Source organism: Bos grunniens, chromosome 26 (genome assembly GCF_055505025.1).
Source record: "Bos grunniens cultivar Pamir isolate PY7600 chromosome 26, Bosgru_T2T1.0, whole genome shotgun sequence".
Classification (NCBI taxonomy): domain Eukaryota; kingdom Metazoa; phylum Chordata; class Mammalia; order Artiodactyla; family Bovidae; genus Bos; species Bos grunniens.
Genome location: NC_141190.1, coordinates 30349722 through 30371634, shown reverse-complemented (window position 1 = coordinate 30371634; position 21913 = coordinate 30349722). Strand labels below are relative to the sequence as shown.

The window sequence follows — 21913 nt, the reverse complement described above, 5'->3', positions numbered from 1 at the left end:
TAACTTTGGAGTTTAAAAGGATCCGTATTAGTTCTTCAAGTCTAATCCCCATCTACGGTGTTTGAATTCCTTTTCATTTACACCAAGTGATCTTTGACTAAGCCTCTCTACCAGTTCACCTTTTAAGCAGAGTATTAGTGTAGAGCTTATTCTACACTAGGCAGAAAGTTAGCTGCCCACAGTTTCTAGGGTTAACCCATCTGCACTTCAGTATCTTTCCTGTTCATAGAGATTAAGGGGGAAACAAGATATGATCCTAAGAACTCAAAATAGAAATGAAAAACAAATGAGTACAATACAATGAACTTATTGTTCCTGCTATTTATTATTTATAAAAATGCATGAAGTATTTGCACTACATATATTACAATGTTTATACTACATACATTTCAATAGAGCACATGAGACTTTTAAAATTAAAAATTTACTTATTTTTAAAGTAACTATACTTCAAGAACACTGCTCCCGCTATGAAATTCCATTCCCCAGAAATGGGCTCATCTGATTAGCACAACTGATCTGCCAGCTGGATGGATCTCAAGTAAAGTTCAAACTGGCATTTGGCAAAATATCCCTGTACCCAGCATTTTACATGGAATACAAATTAAAGATGCATTCCGGGATTGCCCTGAGAACCAAAAAACTGCATGGTAACATGAATATATTCAATAGATATCCTCTTTATGCTAATATATTATCCTCTTTATGCTAAATTTGCAAGATGAGCAGTTTAAATAATACTTCCAATTCTGTGCTTGAATTCTGCTTACATTCATTCTGTGTAAGTCTGTTGGTGTCTAAGACTGGATTAAGAAAGACTGCCATCTGGTAGTTACAGCAACCCTTTACTAACGTGATCGGAAGTTGAAGACCATGAGCCTCAGAGAAATGCAAACCAGGTTTATTACTATGAATATATCAAAATCTTTTTTTTTTTTTAAAGTCATTGAATCGGGCTTTTCACTTAAAGAGAACATTGTGTGTGCTTGCACACTCAGGCATTATATAATCGACCTACAAAAGTCAAGTTTTAAAAGGGGTTAAAAGGATGAATGATTGAATTAAATAAGCAATTAGGTCTACATTCCCTTCACCCACAAGGCTGCCACTGTCCTTTTTATAAAGCCTAGGGATGAGAGCCAAATTAGTCTGACTTGCTGGCCATTTAACTCTAACTTCCCTTAATCGTGTTAGAGTTCTCGGGTACACATTTTTTCCTATCAATGGTGTTTCAGGTAAGTAACACTTCAGATGCAGAGTAAACAACAGTATAAAAACACTAACAACGTGAATACAGCACATGAGCCTATCTAAAGTGTTTTCAAACTCATCATGATCTTATTAAAACATGAAGGCAAAGTCAGAGAGGGAGAAAGACAATGATTATCTCAGATTCTGTAGTTTCCTAGGGTTACAGGGGTAGGGATGGTAGAGCTGGGGGACTTGAATCCACATCACCTAGTTAGAAATTCAGTTTTCTTTCTAGTATATCACAGTTTCTTCCCTGAAATAACAGTATTTTATATTTACGTGGCTTCTAGTATTATAAATATATATGTGTATACATGAATAAAAGGGCTTTGCATTTTGAACTTGCCCAAACCTCCCTGTGGCCCACCTCCAGTCTAGTTTCACTCCTTGAACCTCTTTGATCTTCCTTTTCTCCCCTTATTTTTTTTTCAAAGTCACTACCACTTGCTTGAGCCAAGTGAAGGCAGCAGAGTAAATGCCACATCCAGCCTTCCAGAGCATTCATGGATTATGACTACATCTACTCCAATGTATAGACAAACAGGCCAACACATGGACTATTTCTCTCTTGTTCTCATTCTTCATGCAATAATGTCAAGGACACAGCCATCAAGAGATGACCTAGGGTTATACAAGACTTATCCAGCTCAATACGCTTATTCTATCCCATTATTTCATTTCAACCCATAAAAAAAAAAAAAAAAACTTTGTTAAAAACAAAAACCCTTCCTTATATGGCCAGTCTCTGAAGCCTAAGATTTGATAGCCCTGGAATTCAGAGAAGTTTTCCTCTTGTGTCTCTTCCTGAAGGCATCTGAAACATTCTTTGTTGATTGATTTTCAAGGTGGAAGCGATGCTCTTTCCCAGGAGGCCTCAAGATTATCTATCCTGCTCCACACACTGTCAATAACTTAAGTCTCTCCATTAAAGTCTGGGCTACTGCTAGGTAGTAGACAGGGAAGGAAGGCAACCTGGAGTGAGGAGCACTGAGGTCATTCACCAAGACAAAGGAAACCAAAGATCAGTCAACACTATTTGGCCAGAGACCCCTTCATATTGAACATTCTTTTTCAGACTAAAGTACACACACACAGTTAATGGAAAACATGAGTAGAGCATAATAAAGGAGAAAGAACAATGGCTCTGGGATTAGAGAGATTTGGGACAGAATCTTGATTTTGCCACATAGCTGCCACTAGCTAACCCAGGGCAAAGAACAATATACATGGATCTCTTTTGGCATTTGTAATATCGATCTTGAAGAACTGATGGGAGGATTCAAGACTTTATATAAAGTACCTAGCACACTATCTGACACACGGCAGGTACCCAATATATGGTACTTATAAATCTATCTTTTTAGTCATCTAGCTTCAAGAAATTTCCTAAAGGAAATCAGTCCTGAATATTCATTGGAAGGACTGAAGCTGAAGCTGAAACTCCAATCCTTTGGCCACCTAATGCGAAGAACTGACTCATTGGAAAAGACCCTGATGCTAGGAAAGACTGAAGGCAGGAGGAGAAGGGGATGACAGAGGATGAGATGGTTAGATGGCATCCGACTCAATGAACATGAATTTGAGTAAACTCCAGGAGTTGGTGATAGACAGGAAGGCTTGGCGTGCTGCAGTCCATGGGGTCACAAAGAGTCGGACACAACTGAGCGACTGAACTGAACTGAGCTTCAGGAAGCTGGTCAGGAACCAGCAATCATTTGCAGTGGTGGGCAGAGTAACTCTCTCACTGGGAGAGTTAGAGAAGAAGCGGGGAGAAGAGTGGCTGCTTGTGGGCAATGGCTCTTAGAAGAGCACATAAAAGGAAGCGCCCCAGCCAAGTCAGCCGGAAGAGCTGTAGCTGAGGCGTCCTGAGGGGCATTTCCCTGAATCTCTGCAAGCTCCCAACAGTAAGAACACAATGTAAACTCTTACAACAGCATTGTCCAACAGAAATAAAATGTGAGCCACAACTGCTTTTATATTTTCCAGCAGTCACATTAAAAATGTAAAAAGAAACAGGTGAACTTAATTTTAACAATATATTTTAATTCAATATATCAAAATATCATCATTTCAACATGTAATAAATATTAAAAATTGAGTTTCTTTACGGTCTTTTTCTTGTGCAAAGTCTCGGAAATCTAGCATGTATTTCCCACTTAACACTACATCTCAATTAAGTCTTAGTTACATTTCAAGCAGTCAGTAGCTATACACAGCTAGTGCCTGAGTTACTGGGCAGTGGGGCTCTATAATCCTGATCCCAAGCCTGGGCCCAGTCCGAAGACTCTACCCTTTTAAAACTCATTATTCACCATCCCACTGTGTGCATGCATGCTAGGTAACCTGAGTCATGACCAACTCTTTGCGATCCTATGGACTCTAACCTTCCAGGCTCCTCTGTCCATGGGATTCTTCAGGCAAGAATACTGGAGTGGGCTGCCATGCCCTCCTCCAGGGGACCTTCCTGACCCAGGGACTGAACCCCCACCTCTTATGTCTCCTTTACTGGCAGGTAGGTTCTTCACCATTAGCACCGCCTGGGAAGCCCCACTATCCCACTAGGGACCTTGAAAGCCTTGTTATTAAAAACCTCACTTTTAAAATGTAAACATCTCTGGAAAAGCGGTGAACTAATCAGCTAACACTTCAACAGAGATTATCTGAGACAAGTCAGCACCTGGAAAGTTAAGAGTAAGAAAGCAAAAAAGGGGTTCTGAGAAGGGGATCTTAAGGAAACCAAGGACATATTTTGCCCAGTTCACAAATTAGCCTAGATTTAGGCCACTTAATACATCTTACAAATCTTTTCTAAGTGGCCGAGCCCTAGATTACTCTTATTACATCAAAAGCTCACACAATTAGGTATGACAAAGATCTATATATGTAACAAGTAACACCTGTAGGGAGCTGTAAGCAATGGATAGAGGAATGCCAATCACGTCACTTAACACCATTTCTTAATCGCCAATCAGCACAGTGTATTTCAATCAGGTCAGTACCTTCAAAATTCCATAAACTTGAAAGAACTTTCAATAAGACGACCTCTGTACAGGGTCACTAGAATAATGTAGAAGTCTGGACAATTTGAAAAGCTGGTAACTATAAGAATCTCAGGTATCAGTGTTAGGAATCCATGCATTTGGACAATTATGCCTTTGTTTGTTAAAGTTCATCTATAACTGTAAACAACTTTCAATCAGGTAAGAAAATATGTCATGTGGTTTGCTCTTTTACAATTCAAAAAGTACTTTCAAAGTACGTAAAATGCAACCAGATGCTATTGGCAAAGAACCGACTCTTTAGATGTGACCAATTTCCAAGAACATTACCAGCAATGTGGCCTACACATTGGGTGCATACAAAGCTTTGAAAAGTTCACATCTAATCTAATCATCTATTCAAAACACTCCACGCTTTCCCACATTTCAATGGTGTTTCAAATTTATAAATAAATTTCTCAAAACGCATAGAAAATCAGAAATACACGTATAATTGAAACCTCCCTCCTTCCAAATAGATTCAGAACATGCTACCCGGCTAATGACACAGCAAGTCTCCTTTCTATCTAAAAATACAAATTGATGGTAATGTCTGAGCAAGAACAATAGGTCACTTGCATTGTAACATAAAGCTTAGTCACCAACTGACAGCTTTCCTTTCATTTAGAAGAGATTTCCTTAATTCCAGGTACTACACAAGTTTAAATCATCAGTATACTAGTACTCTGAAGACTAGCCTTCTGTAGATGCAAACATATTTAAATTCCAAGTTGCAATAACCCTTGTGATAAAACTTTTAAAGAAACGGATAATGATGCATTTCTATCATATCTAGAAAAAGATAAAAAGAGGTATTTTAATAATTGAGATTTTTCTCTTAAATTGGAGAAGGCAATGGCACCCCACTCCAGTACTCTTCCCGGGAAAACCCCATGGACGGAGGAGCCTGGTGGGCTGCAGTCCATGGGGTCGCTAAGGGTCGGACAAGACTGAGCGACTTCACTTTCACTTTTCACTTTCATGCACTGGAGAAGGAAATGGCAACTCACTCCTTGCCTGGAGAATCCCAGGGACGGCAGAGCCTGGTGGGCTGCCGTCTATAGGGTCCCACAGAGTCGGACACGACTGAAGCGACTTAGCAGCAGCAGTAGCAGCAGCAGCAGGTGCTATTTTTACTGATTACTGAAATAAAATTGATACTATTCATTTCAACAATGCGGAGGATGAACTATTTCACATTATTACTTTGTGAACCTTCCAGATAATGGTCCTAAATTAAAATCTCAATCACAATGCTTAGGGACTAGTTTGTTCTGGACAAACACTGAATCCTAGTCAGTTTAGTAAATGCATAGGTTTCTTGACTATATTACAACATTTATTTAAGGTATACCTCCTCTTTCTTATTCCTCTCACAAGCAGGATTTGGGAGTGGAGTGGAAGACGTAAGCAAGCAACAATTATTTACCACAAATTTATTGAGCAACATAGGTACACACTTCACATGTGTTACCTTGTTTAATCTTCATTGCAACTCAAGAGATGGGTATTTTTATTCTGATTTCACATATGAATAAAGCAAAAAGGCTCAGAGAAGTGAAATAACTTGCTCAAGGACAGCAGGATTCTGTTCAATTTGTGGTACCCAGTGCTGACCCTTCCTTTTGGATCCCAGCTCTCTTCACTTGCCCACAACCAACTGAACTTGCCCTCTAAAGTTCTCATTCAGTTACACTGACAGTTCTTTAGCAATACTAGGTTTTGGTTATCACATTATAAAGGCAAAAAATGATCAAACCAAATATGATTGAGAACTTCTTGTTACAGAAGATCAAACACACAGATAGATGGCAAAACTTTAGCCCCCCTGGAATAAATTTCTAGTGGAAGAATCTGCCCCACTGATATGGGACAAAAGAGAAAGATGTTCTAGGGCTATGTTGTCCAATTTGGTAGCCAACAGCCACGTGTGACCACGAGTACCTGAAATGTGGCTACTGTGAACTGAGAGGTACTACAGTGTAAAATATACACAGGATTTCAAAGACTTGGTATATTAAAAAAAGGCAAAATATTTCATTAATTTTTCACTGAATCAATACTTCAATGAAAATAATTCATTAATACTGATTACATGTTGAAAAATATTTTTAAACTGTGTTCAATAAAATTCACACGTTTCTTTGTAGTTTTTTCAACATGGATAGTAGAAAATTTTAAACTACACTTGTATTTTGAGGAAGGAAACAGCATTAGCCTAGGGCCTCCATATGAGGCTTCAAATCAAACTTTATACAAAAGCCATTCTTGAACAGAAGGCCCAAACTCTTAAACTCTTAAAAAGTAGTAGGCTATCAAAACACTTTGGGGAAACCTATATAATTAATTATTCTGATCATAAATGGTAAATAATTGTCAAGTCTTATAGTAAGAAGCCAAACATGTAGCCTTCTCATCCATGCTCCTCCAAAATCTAAAAAGCCATCATTCCAACTTATGGTTTCATATATATCTGTGAACATATTTGTCTTTATTGCTTAAGACCTGTGCAAATATTACGGTCTTCCCTCTGAATGATCATTCTAAGTACAGTAGATCACACAAGATACAGGAGTGAAAATACACCCACCTACAAGTCACTGCTTCCAATACATCCCTGACACCCTTTTGTATGCTTAATCATTTGGTTATTTCCCATTAAAGGATCCAAGGAATTTCAGGTAATTGAAGTTTCTATTTAAAAGGCATTTTATCTTCTATATACCAAAATCTCAGGGGAAAGCACCAATAGAAGCTTTTTTTAAAAAAAATCATAATTAAAAGAGATATGACATGGTTTTCATAATAATTGATCTATAAAGGTTTGGGGTATTTTGGCTGTGTGGCATGTAGGATACTAGTCCCCTGACCAGGGATGGAACCTGTGCCTGCAATGGAAGTGTGGAGTCTTAACCACTGGACTACCAAGGAATTCCTAGGCCTGTAATTACCATGAAACACTGCTAGCCCCCAAGTGGTTTAAATCAACTTAATAAAATACTGAACTCAAAGTTCTCCAGTAAGTATTTTGTTGCTGTTGTTCAGTTGCTAAGTTGTGCCTGACTCTTTGAGACCCTGAGAACTGCAGGCTCCCCTGGCCTTCACTGTCTCCCAGAGTTTGCTCAGATTCATGTCCAAGTACTTTGATTTTGTATCTATTCCTTAAAATTGATTTTAAAATAGACCAAAATACATCTTTCACACTCACAGTAAAATCAAAAGCACTTCTATTTTATTTATTTATTTCCCCCACCATAAGAATGAATTTTTTCAGTTCCTCAGAATGATGTACTATAGAAGACCATACGAAGTATTTTGAAAAAAAACCCAGTTATCTTTTTAAATTTTTAATTGGAGGATAACTGCTTTACAATGTTGTGTTGGTTTCTGCCATAAAACACAAATCAGCCATAAGTGTGTGTGTGTGTGTGTATCCCTTCCCTCCCAACCCATCTAGGTGCCAGGCTGGACTCCCTGTGTTATACAGCAGCTTCCCACTAGCTATTTTCACACATAGACTTGGTTATCTTAATGCCTCCTGAAACTGTTGTCATGAAATCAACTGTCACAGCAAAACACTGGAAAAAAAAAATCTGACAGAATCCATTCAAAGTCCTTGTATGATGCAACAAATGGTGACTAAAAACCTTATTTGATAAAGAGTTTAATCACAAAATTATACTATTACATCAACATTTCTAATATGTCCCATTTCTTCCTTCACTGTGCCTTATGTAAGGCACTATGCCTTATGTGCCACTTAGTTGAAAATAATAGAAAATTGAGGCCAGAAGTTCTATAATCTATTTTACTCAAACGAATGACCTAAAACTTTTCCTTTTCATTGGAGGATGGAACTGTTTCTCATTTAAACATGTTCTTTTCCAAAAGAAAAAAAAAGTCAAGGCAGCCAAATACATCCAGTTTGAATTTTCAATATAATGTTCCTAAACATGTCAGAAACATTTACCACGTACATGACTTGTTTCAGTGGGGAGCATGCTTAAACGGGAACAATATACAGAAGGTCAGCAAAGCTTTTTGTTAAGATAACAAGAAAGTTCATGACAAAGTCCAGATTTTTAGAAAAAAGCTTTACAAAATACTCCCCAATTCATTAAGAGATTAAAACAAACAAAGACAGGTACCAACTCTTTCTTGAAAAGCAGCTTCAAATCCCTAAGAGACAAAGGTCTCCCATCCTAAGGCTAAGTGAAATTCTGGTGAACTCCCTCACCCCAGAATTGCATGAATGGGTTAACATGGCTGAGAATGTAATAAAGTAGAAAAAGCACTGGCCCGAGAGTCAGAGATAACAGTTTTGAGTCTAGATCAGCCATTTTGAAGATGTCACTTCACTTAATCAAACAAGGTCATTGATCCATAAAAATGAAGCGAAGGTTTCCAAAATTCTATGGGTCTAGATTTCATCCTCCTCCTCAGTCTACTGAGCTCTGCTTCTCCAAATGTTAAAGCGAACAGAGAATTCACACTTTGACTCATAATAGAAGGTCTGAATGATTCAACAAAGGCAGAATTTTAGCATCCAGTGAAATGTGCAAACCTGTGGAGTCTCTGTATCTATTACTGGGAAAACTTCCTTTTTATTAGGTCATGGGGGCAGAGGTTGGCTAGCACCAGTTTGCTGATCTCTGCCTCTCCCATAATTAACAACCTCCCTCTCCCATCCACTAACATATAATTTGCACAGCTGAGGGGTGAGGTCTCTTTTAATTATAATGAGGCTATATAATTCTTCACTTTGAAATGTGTATCAAAGGCCACAGGTTCTGTAACCCTTGTCTCAATCTTCCAGGGCCCTGAATGTCAATCATAATCTTTGCTGCATAATACAGACCTGTATAGGGATTTCAAATTACAATCTTGATTAGGAATAGGAATAATAGATCTTTGTATCACCCAAAATTTTGATCTTAAAATAATTTTTTTGATCCAGGAAGATAGGAGGGGAATGGGAAGTTATTGTTGAATGGGTATCAGATTTCAGAGTTACATGACGAAAAGAGCTCTGGAAATGGATGTTGGTGATGATTACCCAACATTATGAATGTATTTAATACCACTGAACTGTACACTTAAAAATGGTAAATTTTATATTGTGTATTTTACCACAATAAAAAGTACTGGAAGACAGCAGATACCCAGGACTCCAAGATGGCATCACTCACATCAGTGAAGAAGAAACTCATGGATGTTAAAACAGGGGAGCTGCCAATCTGGATATGAGGTAGGATTTTGCCCCTAAAGGCACTGCTGGAGTGTTTCAAAGAGGTTACTAGTGGTATGACAAGTATGTCTACGTGAAGAAAGGAAGCACTGCTGGGGTTTCTACCATGCTGGCAGCTTACAAACTTTTCAACTACTGCCTTTCTTAGAAGGAACTCAAACATGAGCAGCTAAGCGAGTACCACTGGAGAGGGCCCAGTGCAGGGGACACACTCTGCTTCCCTGACCATGACCTCTGCCCAACACTCCTCCCTGAGGAACATGATCACTGCTGAATATCCTAATTTGCAACAATGACCAATAAAAGATAACCAGTACAGAAATGAAAAAATACATTGGAAAACTTTTTTTAAAGGACCCCTCCACATATACACAAATATGAGACTATTACTTACAGTATCTGCATAGGAATGATGTTCTATTAAATACCACCCAAAGAAGAAAAGAAACCAAGTCTAGTATCGAAAAGTTTTGAGTCAGGTAATCCCAAGGCTTGGGAGGAAAATCTTATGACTTGGTGGGTAGCCAAAGGCAGAATCAACAAAATAATGCCAAGTACTAAAAAATTAAAAGTCAAGCTTTCGAAGCAGTCCAGTCCAGCTGGCCTAACAGGGCAGATGCACACGATGGGAAAGGCTGACCATTTTTTCCCCTCCCTACTTGAGGACGTTTTCCATGAGAGCACTTCTCAGCTGGAATTTGCTTTGCTTTCATAAAAGTTACCCGTCATTGCCTAGGGTAAAATATGAGTGAAAGATGATGACAATGACCACTTTCCATAGCTTTGTCTGAAGGGGAGGGTAAGCTAGGAAAGCACACTCTTTAATTAAGAGACAATGAATCTCGAAAACACACCAAGGAAAAGAAGAGGGCTGGCTATTTCCTCAGATTGTTTTAAGCCTAAAATTGTATTTTATGCAGCAATATTATAGAGCAATTTATCTACCAGGTATAGGCAGGCAAAGTCTTGATTCAGGAATTTAAAAATAAACAGTCAAAAATATCTCTAGAATAATATACAAGGAAGAGAGAGAGTAGAGTAGTTCAGGGATGGGGTGACAACTTACTTTTCACTGTATACTCTTTTGCGCCTTTTGGATCTTGCTTCATGATCTCATATTTCATACTCAAAAGTTAATTTCAAATATTTTAAAATGAAATTGATTTTATAAAAATGTGACTCAAACAGTAAGTTTACCTTAGAATCAAATTAACAAAATATTTCTTGCTTTAAAAAAAAAATCAGCGAGAGTGCCTTTACGTTTCTGATTTTTAAACTTTCATTGTATTGGATGTCCATAAAGTGTTTTTAATTTTATTGAGTTGCTTTTGAATAAGTTATTTTAAACATTTAACACTTAGAATTTTTAAGCACGAAAGCAAGTCATACACTACACTAACTCAGTAGTCAGTTCTGTCAAATTTGGTATTTTCTTCTACCCATTTATAAAATCACTGTGTCCTAATATAACACGCTCTTTGCACATGTTTTATTAAAGGGAACTACAAAGAGAATGGTCAGTTGTGCCTGTAAATGAGCAATGAAAAACATCAGAGGAGCCAAATCTTAATTGTTTCACTAAGCAAAAATGTAAAAAAACTTACTGGATTGGATTTGCCACTACATTTACACAGAAAAAATAAATGATTTTGCAAGCTGATTTTGACATTTCTAATTGTTTCTTACAGGTGTTTATCATGTGTTATTTTATAGGTTACAAGATAAATCACTAAATGAAATCAGGGGGAAATTCAAGATGGCACAATGGCACACAGAAGTATAAAATGAAACAAAAAGCACAGCACAGGAAGGCAGTTGCATTTGGAAACAAAAATACTGTCCTTTTGCCAAAATGATGATTATTCAACCATTTCCAAATGCACAAATGAAAACATCGCCAAAGACTGGAAAATTGACTAATCACTGACATGCACTAAAAATTAAAGAAGATTATGAAACAGTCACATTTCTAAAGTCTTTTATGTATAGTAAGGAAAAGATACATTCAAGCCTTGCTGAATCTACCTAAATTCTAGTTTAACAGGTGTATTTTCCCTCTGTCATAAATCAGAGTATCAGAAATGGAGTAAAATACAACATTTAAATGTCTACACCTGGTGATCAAATGTTCCCTCAACATCCTCATTGTTCAGCAAGTTGTATGGATTTCTGTGTCCAAGATGTCCCATTCCTCCCTTTCTATCTCAAAGCCACTGCCTTAGTTCATCTGTTTATCTCTAAATGCCTTCTAACTTGTCTCTCTGCCAACACTCTTTATCACTCCGTTCTTCACAACACCAAATCTCAGACACATCTGATTATGCCTCTCATTAGCTAAAATAAGTGCCACAGAATAAAACCTAAATTTCTTAAAATAGCACCCAAGGCCTTCATGACCTAGTGCTCTCAACCTTATCTTTCCTGTTTTCTCTTCCACCACATCCATCCACAGACCCACATGCCCGTGGCATAGCCTATTATTCCAGTCGGTAACTTAGTCTCGTCTTCAACATTTAAGAGATCTTCTAAAGCTCAACTCAAATGTCATCTCCTCTGTGAATTATTACTCTCCAGTGGGATAAACATTTCCCTTTTCTGTGCCCATCTGCACTTCCTATAAATGTTGCGATAGCACTGCTCTCAGGCTAGTGTTGGAGTCAGTTACATAAGGATCTATTTTCCCCAATATAGCTCTTGTCTGGTTCACATATGCTTTCTTAAAATGCTGAAAACATATCAAGCCACCAAAAATATTATTCTAATAGAGGAATATATGAATACATGTATTGTTGCTTTTGTTTAGAACTAAGTCATTCATGTGTGACTCTTTTGAGACACGGTTGTAGTCTGCCAGGCTCCTCTGTCCATGGGTATTTCCCAGGCAAGAACACTGGAATGAGTTATCATTTCCTTCTCCAGGGAGACCCCATCCCAGGAATCGAACCTGAGTCTCCTGCATTGGCAGGCAGATTACCACTGAGTCACCAGGAAAGGTCATGAAAATACATATGTGTATATGTATTCTAATAAAATTAGGGGGTGAATTTTATGGTAATCTTAATTTAAAAAAAACATTAGGGTGGGTGGTACATGAAAGTTAAAGAAGACAATCCTTTCATGTACTTCCTCAACAGGCAACTCTGATGGTAATATTTTTAAGAAGGTAAATATCATCTTGGGTTGGCTAAAAAAATTACTGGGAATTGAGATCGCCATACTTTTTAATTATAGGTATGGAGAAAAAAATAAGCCATCTTACAGACTTAAGACCTAATAAAGTTATTTATAAATGAGCTCCTGCTTTCTGAAGCCCACAAAACTGATTATTACAGAGCCTTCTTTTGCTTATCTAGGTCATCTCCATGAAACTGGGCATTTAAAAACATTTAGATTCATCCATGACTTGCCAAAGACAGGATCACAAACTGCTTCCTGATTTCTACCTGAATGATCTAAGTATCTTCACTCTGCCTCTTTAAGCAAACCAAGCTAAACCAAGTTTAGCATGCTAATTCCTGCTTCATCAACTGGGGAAACTAGTTTGATTTTGGAAGTAAGATCTATGTAAGTTTTTCTCAGTTATTCTTGTGTACATATGAATGCGCACACACACTTTTTTCCTGGTATCTTTCTTCAGAAATTGAGATACAATTCACACACCATAATATAAATTATTACTGCAAAAGGGACAATCTGTTGTTGTTGTGCGGTCTGTAAGTTGTGTCCAACTCTTTGCAATCTCATGGACTATAGTCTGCCAGGCTTCTCTGCCCATGGAATTCTCCAGGCAAAAATACTGGAGTAGGTTGCCATTTTCTCCTCCAGGGGATCTTCCCGACCGAGGAATAGAACATGGGTCTCTTGAGTCTTCTGCATTGGCCAGGGAATTCTTTACTACTGAGCCACCTGGGAAGCCCCTCACACACCATAAAACTCACTATTTTTCAAACTGCACGATTCAGTGGTTTTTAGCATATTCACAATGTTGTGCAATCATCAACACTATCTGTTCTAGAACTTCTTCATCACCCCAAAGGGAAACCCAGTACCATTAAGCAAATATTCCCTATTTCCCTTATCCCCATCCCCTGGCAACCACTAATCAATTTGCTTTCAGTCACCATGGATATGCCTATTTTGCGCATTCCACACCAACTGGAACTATACAATATGTGGCATTTTTGTGTCTGGATTCTTTCACTTAGCATAACATTTTCAAGGTTCACCCATGTAGTAGAAAGATTTCATTCCCTTTTATGACCAAATAATATTCCTTTGTGTGGATATACCATGTTTATTTAGCCATTAATCAGCTGCCAGACATTTAGGCTGTTTCCATTTCTTGGCTATTATAAGTAACGCTGCCATGAACATCAGTGTACAAGTTTTTGTGGGAACATGTGTTTTCAATTAAGTATATAATGTAGGAATAGAACCGATGGGTCATAATGGAACCTATATGTTACTATTTTTAACCATTAAACCATAGTAACTTTTGGAGGAACAAGCTACTCATTACATTCACATACATATTTTTAAGGGCAGTAACAACGGTTTTTATTTTCACATATTGTTTATAAGTAAGTTGTTCTACCCTAGAGGAAAAGATTTCCTTTGGGATTCAGGGTCCTTAGAGGTTAGAGCAAATCCAAGGTTTTACAAGACAGATTCAGTTCAGTTCAGTCGCTCAGTTGTGTCCGACTCTTTGTGACCCCATGAATTGCAGCACGCCAGGCCTCCCTGTCCATCACCAACTCCCAGAGTTTACTCAAACTCATGTCCATCGAGTCAGTGATGCCATCCAGCCATCTCATCCTCTGTCATCCCCTTCTCCTCCTGCCCCCAATCCCTCCCAGCATCAGACTCTTTTCCAATGAGTCAACACTTCGCCTGAGGTGGCCAAAGTACTGGAGTTTCAGCTTTAGCATCAGTCCTTCCAATGAACATCCAGGACTATTCTCCTTTAGGATGGACTGGTTGGATCTCCTTGCAGTCCAAGGGACTCTCAAGGGTCTTCTCCAACACCACAGTTCAAAAGCTTCAATTCTTCGGCGCTCAGCTTTCTTCACAGTCCAACTCTCACATCCATACCTGAGTACTGGAAAAACCATAGCCTTGACTAGACGGACCTTTGTTGGCAAAGTAATGTCTCTGCTTTTGAATATGCTATCTAGGTTGGTCGTAACTTTCCTTCCAAAGTGGAAGCATTTTTTAATTTCATGGCTGCAATCACCATCTGCAGTGATTTTGGAGCCCCCAAAAATAAAGTCTGACACTGTTTCCACCGTTTCCCCATCTTTTTGCCATGAAGTGATGGGACTGGATGCCATGATATTCATTTTCTGAATGTTGAGCTTTAAGCCAACTTTTTCACTCTCCTCTTTCTTCATCAAGAGGCTCTTTAGTTCCTCTTCACTTTCTGCCATAAGGGTGGTGTCATCTGCATATCTGAGGTTATTGATACTTCTCCCTGCAATCTTGATTCCAGCTTGTGCTTCTTCCAGCCCAGCGTTTCTCATGATACTCTGCACTCTGTATACATATACTCATGTACTCTGCATACAAGTTAAATAAGCAGGGTGACAATATACAGCCTTGACATACTCCTTTTCCTATTTGGAACCAGTCCATTGTTCCACGTCCAGTTCTAACTGTTGCCTCCTGACCTGCGTACAGATTTCTCAGGAGGCAGGTCAGGTGGTCTGGTATTCCCATCTCTTTCAGAATTTTCCACAGTTTATTGTGGAAAAAAAAAAAAAAACTCTTTCAGAATTTCCACACAGTCAAAGGCTTTGGTATAGTCAATAAAGCAGAAATAGATGTTTTTCTGGAACTCTCTTGCTTTTTCCATGATCCAGCAGATGTTGGCAATATGATCTCTGGTTCCTCTGCCTTTTCTAAAACCAGCTTGAACATCTGGAAGTTCACCGTTCATGTATTGCTGAAGCCTGGTCTGGAGAATTTTGACCATTACTTTACCAGCTTGTGAGATGAGTGCAATTGTGTGGTAGTTTGAGCATTCTTTGGCATTGCCTTTCTTTGGGATTAGGATGAAAACTGACCTTTTCCAGTCCTGTGGCCACTGCTGAGTTTTCCAAATTTGCTGGCATATTGAGTGCAGCACTTTCACAGCATCATCTTTCAGGATTTGAAATAGCTCAACAGATTAAACCCCTTCAAAGAATAAAGATGTATAACAACACATCAAACCCTTACTACAGCAAAGTCTAGTCATCAAAGGGATTAAATATACAAATATTTTAAATGACAGAGGAAAATAACTCCCACTTTTATACAGTCAATAACTATGCACTGATCTCCACTCACAGAATCTTCTACTCCAACATCTCTCATAGACATTTCAAACTTACTATGTCTCAAACTAAATTTCTACTCTTTTCTACTTCCCCAAATTATCCCTCCTGGCCAAAATTATTCCTCCTGCAAACTTTTGCCTACATCCCAAACCTTGGTGTCAAGTTTGACTTCTTTCTCTCACGTATACTCCACATACCAGTCAGTAAATCCTATTGGTTCTATTGTCTAAATACTACATTCAGAATCCACTCAAATCTCACCACCTCTATCAGAGCAATTTCTCACCAAGATTATTGTACCACTATGATCAAGTGTCAAAACACAACCAAAATAATCCTTGTAAAATGTATGTCAGATTATGTCCCACTTCTAACAGTCATCAGTGGCTTCCCAACATTCATGCCCCATTTTGTTTCATCCATTCCAGACACCCTTGAGCCTCAAGGCATTTGCTTGGCATTCCCTGTCTGCCATGACCTTCCCCTTGGTATACACAGTCCTCTTGGTACTCAAGGGGGATTTGTTCCAGGATCCTGGTGATACCAAAATCTGTGGATGCTCAAGTCCTTTATATAAAATGGCCTAATATTTGCATATAGCCCAGCACATCCTCCTATACACTTTAAATCATCTCTGGATTACTTATAATACCTAATTCAATGTAGATGCTATGTAAATAGTTACAAATACTATGTAAATGATATGTAAATAGGCTCTGAAAGTGAAAGTGTTACTCACTCAGTCCTGTCTGACTCTTTGCAACCCCCTGAACAAGGCTCCTCTGTCCATGGGATTCTCCAGGCAATAAGACTGGAGTGGGTTGCCATTTCCTTCTCCAGGGGATTTTCCCAACCCAGGGATTGAACCCAGGTCTCCTGCATTGCCATCTGAGATTCTTTACCATCTGTGCCACCAGGGAGGGAAGCCCTGGCAAACAGAAAATTCAAGTTTTGTTTTTTGGAACTTTCTGAAATTGTTTTTCCCAAATATTTTTGGTCTGTGGTTGATTCTGCAGTTGCAGAACCCACAGACAGAGTACCAATTGTACCCACTCCCTTACCTTCTTTAGGTCTTTGCATACATGTCAGCTTCTTAGTAAGGACTTCACCTGGTCACTTAGATTTGTCATTGCCCCCAAACACTTCCTTTATCTCCCTTCCCCCTTCTATATTTCTCTAAAATATTTATATCAACACAATATATATTTTACTTATTTTTCTTTACCCCCAAGAATATAAACTCCTTTAGGGCAAGAGAGTTTATCTGTTTTGCTCACTGCTGTATTCCCAGCACTTAGAAGAGGGGCTGCTGCTGCTGCTAAGTCACTTAAGTTGTGTCCGACTCTGTGCGACCCCATAGACAGAACCCCACCAGGCTCCCCCGTCTCTGGGATTCTCCAGGCAAGAACACTGGAGTGGGTTGCCATTTCCTCCTCCAATGCATCAAAGTAAAAAGTGAAAGTGAAGTCGCTCAGTTGTGTCCGACACTCAGCTACCCCATGGACTGCAGCCTCCCAGGCTCCTCTGTCCATGCGATTTTCCAGGCAAGAGTACTGGAGTGGGGTGGGTCTAGCACATAGTAAATGCTCAATAAATATTTGTTGAATGCATAAATGAACAAGCAAAAGGAAGCATAAAGGTGCTCAGAAAAGCTAAAGAGAGGTCAGAGAAATATTTATGAGGAAGTAATATACCAAAACATAATAAAGTTGTGATGGGGAAAGAAAGTACATTTCTTAAAAAAAAAAAAAAAAAAAAAGGTCAACGTTTCTAGTTGAAACGAAAGTTCAGTGTTTCGTAAAGCCTAATTGGCGTTAGGAAAAGTTACTATCCTTGCCTATTTCATTGTTTTCAAAGAGGATCTATCCACTGTCCATTGCCAAGGGCCCTTAGCTTCTGAAGAACTGAAAGAAACTCTGGGAATGGACAAGTTCCCAAAATGATGATGTCCTTTTCTCAGCTACCACATACACAAAGAGACAAGGGGTTGTCTTAGCCTTCTATCAGACCTAGTCCCAGGATCTTCACACAGTACAATCATATGTTTCTTAGCCACCTTTCAACTAAAACCACTAATTGCTAAACTCACCTTTCTAAGAACTACAATCACAGCCTCTTCAAACTAAAATGGATCTTAAAATGATCTCAACCCCTCACATATTTTATTTAAAAAACTACAGTGAAAAAGAAACGGTGACTTGCCCAAAATAACTTGAATAGTTAATTATACTAAGTATTTTTCAAATAGTAAGTGATAAATGTTACCAAATCTAAGAGAATTGAGACAATTGGAACAAATTCTCTAGTATCCAAAACAAGATAGTCACAAAAATTAAGTCAAAATCATTAAATCTCATAATATCAACAACTCCATCTATCCACATGTTAGATTCAAAACTTACAACAGAGCCATCAGCAAAACCATACTCCAGTATTCAGCAAACAAACTAAACGATGGATGAATTTAGATTTAAGAAAAATATATACCTTCTCCCCAAAGGAGGCTTTCATTGTCCAGTGTTGGGAATGATGAGGACTTCTAAAGTCTTTTTGCAAGTACCAACTTTCCTAAGCATTACCGGCTTCAAATAGCAGTATAAAGATGTTCCTATGAATCAATCATTTTCACGTGAGGTCCAGAGGGAACAATTTGTAAAAGGTACCTGATATTCACCACGCCTGCCACCCTCTCCTCCTCGCCCTGCGATATTCTCACACGCTTCCTCGGCCGTGTGTCCTTGGCACTGTTTCCGATAGAGTATGTGATAGCCTTCAAGTGCCTTACAGTGAGACGAGATTGTGAACCATGATTATAAACTATCTCCAGCGTGCTACAGGAAAAAGGATTACTATTTTTTTAATATTTATTTATTTGGCTGCACCGGGTCTTAGTTGCCGCACGCAGGATCTTAGTTATGGCATCTGGGATCCAGTTCCCTGACTAGGAATCAAACCTAGGCTCCCTGCTTTAGGATCATGGAGTCTTAGCCACTGGACCACCAGGGAAGTCCCAAAGGATTACTCTCTTCGTGGTCAAAAATTTCTTGCCAAAACCCTTTCCATGGTCTGCATCTAGTGAAACTCTACCATGCCTTTAAAGGACCACCTTTATTCTTCTTTCCTGGGGACCTTTTTCTGACTGTTTTATCCATTGGTGCTTTTTTCTTGATCAGATGACCTATAGCATTTGTTATCTGTACCTGTAGCATTCATCACACACCAGCAAGTAACATCTTTTGTATAGTCATCTTAGTTGTTGCTGGCTTTTTTCTTATGCTTGACTGGATAAAGAGTCAGAATCTAAGAGTTACATAATTGATATTCCTAAGGGGATTTTCCAGACAATAAAGGGTAATCTTTCTACATATGAAGGGAAAGAGTCAGAAATTTTAAAAGAGCAATTGGGTTTTAGAATACACAGCACAACCATCACTGAACTGTAATTTCAGAAGCTTTGTATTATACCAAAATAATGATTCCCATGCTTTTAAAGTAATAAGGATGTCTTTTAAGGTCAAAACATATTTTAAAGTTAAAATATATTTTGTGTACCAAAAACATACTCAATATTAGTCAGGTGTTAAATATCTTTTAACAGAGAATACATGCATTCAAAAGTCTAACTACACAATGGTATGTAAGATGGTACTTATCTGGTCTACAGAGCTTACCTGATGTGCACAAGAAGTTGAGGTTACCCCAGGACCTCAGACTGCACATGATTGAACTTCACTGTGCTGTGGACATGCAATATTATTGCCATATCAAAAAGTACTACAACCTAAAACTATTTACTGCTAAGTCGCTTCAGTCGTGTCCGACTCTGTGTGACCCCATAGACGGCAGCCCACCAGGCTCCCCCGTCCCTGGGGTTCTCCAGGCAAGAACACTGGAGTGGGTTGCCATTTTCTTCTCCAATAAAACTATTTAGGAGCAAGCAAAACACAGAAGGACTGATGCTGAAGCTGAAACTGCAATACTTTGGCCACGTGATGCAAAGAACTGACTCATTTGAAAAGACCCTGATGCTGGGAAAGACTGAAGGCAGGAGAAGGGGATGACAGAGGATGAGATGGTTGGATGGCATCTGTGACTCAATGGACATGAGTTTGAACAAGCTCCGGGAGTTGGTGATGGACAGGGAAGCCTGGCATGCTCCAGTCCATGGGGTCGCAAAGAGTCGGACACAACTGAGTGACTGAACCGAAAATACAGAAAGACGAACAAATCCCTACCTATCCCCATCCCACTCCCTCTCCCAAATCGAACATAAAATCCTTCATTAACTCAATCTTTCTTTCCAAGAAGCAGATTTTTAGCAACGTGAAACAATTCACTTCAATGCTTCAATAATGAACTTTTCTTGTGGTTTTGATATTACAGCAAAAGGAACCAAAAACTGAACATTATAGACAAGTCAAATATTTGCCAGTCCGTCTCTCACATATTTCCTGATTCTACTGAAATCTCAATCCTATTTACCCATTTTACCACCTTCTTCAAACAAACAAGCAAAAACCACCAGTATTTTCCAGCAAAGGCAGAAATATCATTGTGATCTCAGTTCTAGTCTTTTGTGCAGTTACCAATAAGAATGAGCTTAAATAAACAGCAGGTGAGCAGAGCGTTTAAAGGAATTAGCTCTGAGCTCAAGTCTTGGCTCTGTCACTTATTAACTGTATGATCTTGGGCGAGTTACTTAACTAAACTTCAGATAATTTACGTAAAGTGCTTAACAGGATCCTTGGCAGGTTTTAAGGGCTGAGAAAAGTGGTTACTGATTAAGTAATTATATATAATAGATACATAACAAAGATATCCTTCTTATCATAACAATTTCAAAGCTTCCTTCCAATTCCCTCTTGTCTGGCTCTGACAGGTCTGTCCCAGGTATCATAAACCTCCACCCCTGACCTATACCTGGTTCTACTACCTCCAGTTCTACCCTTGGCTATGACCATAAGCAGTTTCTGGAAGTGAGGGAACACACGACAAAAAAAAAAAAACAGGAGGCCACCTGAGTAAGCTAAAACAGCAACAAAATCCACTTCGAAACACTGAATTCACTCAAGCAGGAATCTGCCTTAGAACCAGAGACAAAGAGAAAGGCAAGAGAGAAAAACTAACCAAATTATTCAAATACTTCTAAAACCCTTACCTCCAGTTAAACAAATGACTGAAGATTTGAAGCCCAAATTTTAAACAACAGCTTTATTGTCTGCAGGAGCCATCAAGAACCAGTGCTACTAAAGAAACATGCCTCACTAAAACAATTCTTTACCATTTTTAATTTAATAATCATTTAACCGTTGCTAGACTATTTTTTAAGAAGATGTCTCAGCAACTTTTTCAAGTTTCTTCCTTCCCCATGCATTTCAACAGGCAGTGAATTAGTTCATCGTGTGTTCAGGCCTCCTGCTGGCAAGCATAATTAAAATTAAGCAAGCAACAATTCCGCTTACTGTTAAGAGTCTGTCAAATTCTTTGATGAAGCCGAGTCTGGTTTCTCCAGGAGCCAGTTGAAAGTTCTGCAACAAAAACTTGGGGTTGCTCAACTCGATGCTGGCCATCCCTTCAGTAGATGGCACTCTTCCCTTTGAGCCCAAATCACACAAGCGCCAAGAAGCATGTTCTATGACATTCAGGTGTGATACAAAGCAGAGATTCTTTCTTCAAAGCTCCCTCCAGAAACTCATTCATCAAAAGTTGATGGTCCAACCAGACACTTTTAAAGAGCCCAGGGAAATGCAGATTATAAAACATCAACCACAATATTAATAAAATCACCTAACAAGTGATTACCAAGTAATCGGCTTCTCAGAGCCTTTTGTATACTTTTTTATTCAGGCATAAAATGTTCCTTCCCTAATACAGAGGTAATGGCCTTTCAGTGGCTACTGATCAGATCTTGTCTATCAAATCTCATTAAGGTATTCAAGGTAGCACAGTGTTTGGAAAACTATGATTTTGTCATTATCAACATTCACTAAGACTAATGAAAGATGTATTACTTTCATATTACTTTCAACATTTTTGGTTGAAAAAATTCATATAATTTT

The 21913-nt window shown here is 38.6% G+C and overlaps 1 protein-coding gene and 1 pseudogene across 24 annotated transcripts in view; one reads left to right on the top strand and one right to left on the bottom strand.

The window, feature by feature from the left end:
- ADD3 (adducin 3) overlaps window positions 1-21913 on the bottom strand; it is a 132323-nt gene that overhangs the window by 101877 nt on the left and 8533 nt on the right. For 2 of the 24 annotated variants that reach the window (XM_086378948.1, XM_086378964.1), the window contains exon 1: window positions 21317-21579. The exons of 20 other annotated variants lie outside the window; for them this stretch is intronic. The gene's annotated coding sequence lies outside the window, so the exon portion shown is untranslated. Of the gene's footprint in view, window positions 1-21316; window positions 21580-21913 lie in introns of those variants that run through there. 2 more of the 24 variants (XM_086378940.1, XM_086378957.1) reach the window with 1 other exon arrangement.
- Window positions 9465-9811, top strand: LOC147344308 (ATP synthase F(0) complex subunit f, mitochondrial pseudogene; annotated as a pseudogene).